Source organism: Macrobrachium rosenbergii, chromosome 46 (genome assembly GCF_040412425.1).
Source record: "Macrobrachium rosenbergii isolate ZJJX-2024 chromosome 46, ASM4041242v1, whole genome shotgun sequence".
Lineage (NCBI taxonomy): Eukaryota > Metazoa > Arthropoda > Malacostraca > Decapoda > Palaemonidae > Macrobrachium > Macrobrachium rosenbergii.
Window position 1 is genome coordinate 22,995,098 of NC_089786.1, and position 7,500 is coordinate 23,002,597.

At 31.4% G+C, this 7,500-nt stretch overlaps 1 pseudogene; it reads right to left on the bottom strand.

The window, feature by feature from the left end:
- LOC136830400 (G-protein coupled receptor 54-like) overlaps positions 1-7,500 on the bottom strand; it is a 48,978-nt pseudogene that overhangs the window by 26,653 nt on the left and 14,825 nt on the right.

Genomic DNA, 7,500 nt, shown 5'->3' on the forward strand with positions numbered 1-7,500 from the left:
AGAAAAAATCGAAAATGGGAAAATAAGTTGTATAAGATCAAGAGTTTCATGTAAATCAAGAAAATACCGCTTTAATCCTCTTTAGACATTCTTCTATTTTAAAAGTACTAAGATATACATTTGCTACTTGGTATATAAACATAGTCATTTATGTACATACCGCTTCTGTTCGTCCATCTGCCACATGGCTAGTTTATCATACATTTACGGCCTCTTTCAAAGTTTTCCTGCCTTACAAGAGCCCATTATATTATATGCCCCTGCTTAATTTGTACTTGTATGTCTCCCATCTATAAACACACCTACCATTTAGTGCGTGTACAACGCATGCATATCCATACCTGTATAATTAAATACGTACTTGTTCCATTAATACATACACCTGCTTGTCATATTTATCTTTGTTTTTCTTTGATTGTACCTGGCTCTTTTGTGAACAGTCCTGCCTTTGTAAAGCTTTATCCTGTACTTAGATAACTTAAGTCAGCCCGAATCCTATTGATGTCTCTCTTTAAACCCTTACATCCTCCTCCTTAGTGATAATTTTATTCCAGGACTTTTTATATTTATAGTCTTTGCTACACATATTTGCTCCTTCACGTTTGCGTGTGCACTCTCATACTTCAGCTGCCTCATTATATTTGTATTTGTATTGTCCTCCTTTATTTACAAAATATATTCTTAATACACTCATCCAAAACATGTGCTTCGCTTAGTACCTTCCTACTAACAACCTCTTTCCAAATTAAATTTTCCTTTGTGAGCAACTAGTTTCTCTTGTACATAAATAATCATGTACCTTTCTTTTCATACTTACCCCTTCCTTTTTACATATCCTACTTCCTGTATATTAATAGTCTTTGTGTAAATACGTAATAATCATCTGTTCACAAATCTTCCAGCACACGTGCTTCTCTTCTCCTTTATACTGACATGTGCTTTTGCCCTTATAGAACTGTATCTACTTCCTTTACAAATACCCCCACTTCATATACATACGTATGTATATATATGTAAATATATACATATATATGTAAGATATATATATATATATATATATATTCATATCTATATAATATGTGTGTATATATATATATATATATATATATATATAAGACATATATATATATATATATATATATATATATATATATATATATATATATATATATATATATATATATATATATATATTTATATAATATATAATGTGTTTATATATATATATATATATATATATATATATATATATATATGTATGTATGTATGTGTGTATACTGCTTTTTACTTACATTTGGCCCTTGCCCGTGATGGTCCGCCGTTGCCCAACGACCTTGACGATGGCTATGCCGATGGAGGTGTAAGCCACCGCCATGACGCACACCGGCAGCACAAGAACGAGCACCATCATGTAGGTCTCGTAAGCGCGCCACGTCAGCGGCGCGTCGAAGTTGTTGACGCACCAGTAGGCTCGCACCCGCACTCCCACCTCCATGTGGATCTGGTTTTTAAAACAGGGAAGAGATTTGTACATTACGGGGAAAATACCAATTTCTCTTTCTCTTTATGTCTTTGCATTTAAAGGAGTGTGACTGCTTCGTCCGACCTAATGGCAGTGTCCAAGGAAATAAATTTTGACTTTATTGGTATTCATAGAGAGAGATTAACCCTTAACAAAATATAAGTTCTTTTTAATGGTAGAATTAGATAAATGTATACTGTCTCAAGAGCTCTCTTGATTTTAATTTTTTGATAACTTATGCATTTTATATCTTCAGCAGTTTAAAGCTTTCATGAAGAAATAAGTTGATTTTAATTACATGTTTTTCGGTGTTGGTGACCTTTGTTAAAGTGATGCCATATATTTTAATGGTGAATAAATCAGTCCACCAAAAAATAAAATTGCTTTTGTAGGCTGCTTAAATAAGATATATAAGGGGATTTTTCATTTTCATTCTTTGGATATTATGACAGGTAACATGGAATCCATGTTTATTTATCATAGAGATCTCAGTTGCCTGCAGGAATATATATATATATATATATATATATATATATATATATATATATATATATATATATATATATATATATATATATATATATATATATTTATATATATATATATATATATATATATATATATATATATATATATATATATATATATATATATATATAATATATATATATATATATATATATATATATATATATATATATATATATATATATATATATATATATATATATATATACATATGTGTGTGTGTATACATATATATAGTTGTTTGTCACATACATCCGTTCTTCTTTTATACTCTTTTAACATCGAATTCAATATACCCTTGGAATAATTTACATTCAAAGGGAACTATATGTAATTGATATATGATTCCGCCCCGGCTTGGATTCGAACTTGAGCCTTGGTTAAGAAACCACAATAAGTAGTCGACTTCGACCTCTAGACTGTCAGGAGAGATATAAGTTGATATTGACTTTGCTGTACATGTTTCTGTCGAATTCAGGTTCTGTAGTCACAACTGATATCAGTTCATTTCTTCAACGATATCTATTGACAGGTTCGTAGCACGTGGCTAATTATGCATTTTTCCTTATACACAGGTTACCTTTTTCATATTCACAAATGTTTCCATATTCACAAACATTAAGCGACAAATATTGTTTAATATCGAACATGGTATACCTTGGGATTAATTCACTTCCAAATGGAATTATAATTGACATGTCCTTTTGTCCGGCCGGAATTCGAATACACAAGTCGAGTGTTTGTAGTTGCTCCTGAACCCTTGCCCAGGTTCGAACGCTGGCCAGGGCAGAAGCACAATTGACTTTGAGTGCAAGGTACTCCCAAGGTATAATGCCTTTGATATTAAACGATATCAGTGGATTAATATTATGTATACATACACACACACACAAACACACACACACACACATATGTATATATATATAATGTAAGCATGTAAGTATGTATGTGTAAACAAGATATCCATTAAAGCCCTTACTTAAAATAGCAGCAGTTCAAGATTCACTAACAAACTTTAAAAGTTTCCTCTTAAAAGAAATTTTTGTTATCCCAAGTTCTTAATTGGTTGTGAGGCTTTGGGCAGAGATAGTGGGCAATATTTAGTGGAGGCTTATTATCACAATAAAGAGTAATTTTGCTGCTTTTAATACAGTGCTCAATACAGATTTAGGATAATTTCTTGGCCGTATTCCTGATTACATCCATTGCATTATCAATATACTCAGGGTTTCTCATATCTAATGTTCTTAATTGCTTGGATGTGAAAAGTGATTTCTTTACTTCATTGTTTTGGACAGAATATAAATGTGCATAGGCAGAAATACTTGTAGGCTTTCTGTGCATATTATATTTAAAGCACTCATTATTTCTGCTATGTATAGACAATTTAAAAGGCCAGGGTACCGTCATTTTCTGTTTCCATCGTGAATTTAAGGCCCAATTTCATTCAGTTTATCAAGTATTTACATTTTGCTGCTATATAATTTCGCCAACACACCTAAACCATATTACTCTGCGTAAAATGGTTTTTTTTATATATTCTGCTTTCAAAATATTTCTTGTGCAATTTGCTTAAAAATGAAGACAGAGGATTATATTCGGCCAAAGCAGAATTTAGAGAGCAATAAACATTTTAGCAGATCATCATTTGGCACTTTCGTGAATTACGATTTACATCTAAACTCTCAAGCCTAGAATCAGTATTAGTCTGTACGTTCATTTACTTTATTTACGAAGTCTACTTTGATCTGTATATTTAGATCAGAAATGGTGCCAACAAATTGGTTCAGAATATGAGCAAGGAATTTCGCTGATTTTTTTTAACCTGCTTCTAAAGAACTGTCAACTGGCCTAGTTGGAAAATGTGCCTTGAGAGTTTTTATTACCCCATACAAAACGGCAAACCACTGAATATATTGACCAACACGTGGATGAAATGGAAGTACCCAGATACTATATTAAACGTTGCATTAAAAGCAGTAAAACAGACTTTTTTATGATGATAAAGACGAGAGAAATATGAAACACAAAACATGGAACGTTAATAAAAGATTTGAAAATAATGATGCAGAGAAAATGCACTTATAAACTCTTTCCCAACAGTACTAAAGGATGTGTATATTAGATCCCATTCAAGTCATGTGATCATTTTTATATTGCTCAAATGGGAATATCATCGGAAGCGAGAAAAGAACAGTACAAAAAATGCATAAGGTATGTGCAGAAGAACTTGATAATGAAAAAAATCATGCCATCTGCTGTGTGCGAGTACTTCGAAAGATAGTTTATTCTAATGTGCTAGCAATAAAAATGACTGAACCCTCTTTTATAAAAGAAAACTTTTGTAAGAATCAGAATACATGAACCAATAGCAAAATATAAAACTATTGATTTTAAAAATGCAAATGCCTAAGCTCAATGGTAAAAGTGAGGAGCCACCTGCATCGAATAAGGTTCTCACTTTTTCCTGCCAAGCGCGTTTTTTTTATCCGTCTGTATGTTAGCTTGCACTGCCACCCTAACATATGTAATGTAAGTTTCTGCCAATATGTGTGAGTGCTCCTGAAGTGCTGTAAAAAATGTCAAGGTGAAACCTATCAGCTTTATTTAATATTTAATTTTCTCTTCCGTGTGGTACAGCAGCATGTATACATCAGGTGCTCTGAAGATTTCAATCAGATAATATATATATATATATATATATATATATATATATATATATATATATATATATATATATATATATATATATATATATATATATATATATATATATATATATATTATATATATATATATATATATTATATATATATATATATATATATATATATATATATATATATATATATATATATATATATATATATACATACATACAGGGTGTTTCAAAATTAGAGCCCCCTCTACAGTATAAACTAAAATTGATATGGACAAAAACAAAAGTAACTCAGAACAGGAATTTATTTAAGTTTCTCTCTGAGTATTTAATAATTTGTGTGGCCTCCATCTGCCTGTACCACAGCCTGCATTCTTGAAGTGTATGATTTCAGCAAATCGCAAAAAAGTTGAGACTCAAACTCCATTTCCCTGAGCACTTCGGTCACCTTACCATCATAGTTCACTGTGCGCACTTCAACACGATCCTTTAAGATACTACCAATGTTTTCACTTACATTAAGTTCAGGGGAGGTACCTGGAAATTCACTTGACGAGAAGAAATCGATACCACTGTTTCAAAGCAGCTCCTGTGTCTGAAGAGCCTTGAAACATGGTGCCTTATCATGCAAAAATGTGACTTCTTCAACAGATAACACATTTTCAGGATCTTTGAGGAAAGGAAATACTCTACCAGTAAGCACAGTTTCTCTGAAGTATTCGCCATTCCATGACTGTCCTTTTTCTTTAATGATCCACATTAACCGTTTGGCTGTGAAACTGAGAAAAATTCCCAAACATTCAGGAAATTTCACAACTTGGCATTTGCATATGTCATCGCTGATATCATGCGAATTTGCAGCCCAAATGATGTCATTTTTATGATTTGGCTTCCTGACTGTGAAAATGAAGAATTCATCTGATACGGCAACATGGAGAAAGTCAGCTTCATCCCAATCTTTAAGAAATGAAGCACAAAACCATGCACGGTCTTCTCTCTGTTGCTGAGTGATGTTGGGCTTGCTGATAACATGAAATGGTTTCATACCAGATTTTTTCAACTCACGATATACAACACTGTAACTTCTCTTCTTTGCCCTTTTTGTTTCTAGTTCAAGCTCCAATTTACATAAAGACTTTCTTGGTCTACCCACTGCCTCAACTATGATGTCTTTTGACTCCTGAGAAAGGACTTCAGGCCTTCCAAGATTCTCACTCTTTTTGCGATGACAGTCATATGGATTTTTGTTCCAGTTTCTTTTAACAAAGGATTCATCTCTTTTAATATATTTAGCTATCCAGAAACGTGAAATGAAAGATGTGCCAGCATCCCTGGCCTTTCTGAAGGTTATAGCCCGCATTCGGTCTGTCCCTCTGATTTCCTCCGAGTCGTTCGCCATGGCTGTATTTAACTTCGTCACTCAGTCTGAAAATACAAGAAATGTAAAATGAAAAATAGCGTAATAGAAACTTAAAATAATGTACTTAGAGATAGGCTATAGCAGAAAACTTCATAACTTTCCATCTGTTTCGTGGAGGGGGGGCTGTAATTTCGAAACACCCGGTAGTGTATATATATACATGTGTGTATATACACACAGTACATACACACACACACACACACACACACATATATATATATATATATATATATATATATATATATACATACAGTATATATATATATATATATATATATATATATATATATATATATATATATATATATATATATATATATATATATATATATATATATATACACATGATATCTGATTGAAATCACTGGAGCACTTGATGTATACATGCTGATGTATCACACGGAAGAGAAAATTAAACATTAAATAAAGCTGACAGGTTTCGCCTTTGACTTTTTACACCACTTTAGGAGCACTCACATTTTGGCAGAAATTTACATTATATATGTTAGGCTGGCAGTGCAAACTAATACATATATATAAATATATATATATATATATATATATATATATATATATATATATATATATATATATATATATATATATATATATATATATATATATATATGAAATTTTTATCACACCGTGATTTATATACAATCATGAAGCTACAAATGTCGGCAATATCAAATTCACGCTAACCTCAGGAGTATCTCCGATGGAGAATTATCACCCAAGGGGAATTTATATAAGTGATAAATGAATTAGTACCACCGGGTTCGCGTCCCGGTGGTACTAATTCATTTATCACTTATATAAATTCGCCTTGGGTGATAATTCACCATCGAATACTCCCAGGTAGCTGAATTTGATATTGAGCGACATTTGTAATTTCATGATTATATATATATATATATATATATATATATATATATATATATATATATATATATATATATACATATATATATATATATATATATATATATATATATATATATATATATATAAAAAAAATGCAGACTAACAAAGTGATGCACATCACGTTCTTTAAGGAATGTTAAATTCATTACTCACCCGTATGAGAAGATTTGGGGAAGCCAGGATAAAGGAAGCTATCCAGATGACAATTGTTGCTTTTCTGGCTTTGCTGATTGTGCAGACGTAAATGGCCTTCATTGGGTAAATAATGGCATAGCACCTGTAGGCATAACACATGTATATATTATTGAAAAAGGCAGTGATCAAATTTAATTTTTGGGAAAGAGAGTGATTCTGTCATTATAATTTTATTGTTCATAATGAACAATCATTCATACTGAACCAGATTGAAAGGCATTTCACTTCGAAGGAAAAATTAGAAAATACAGA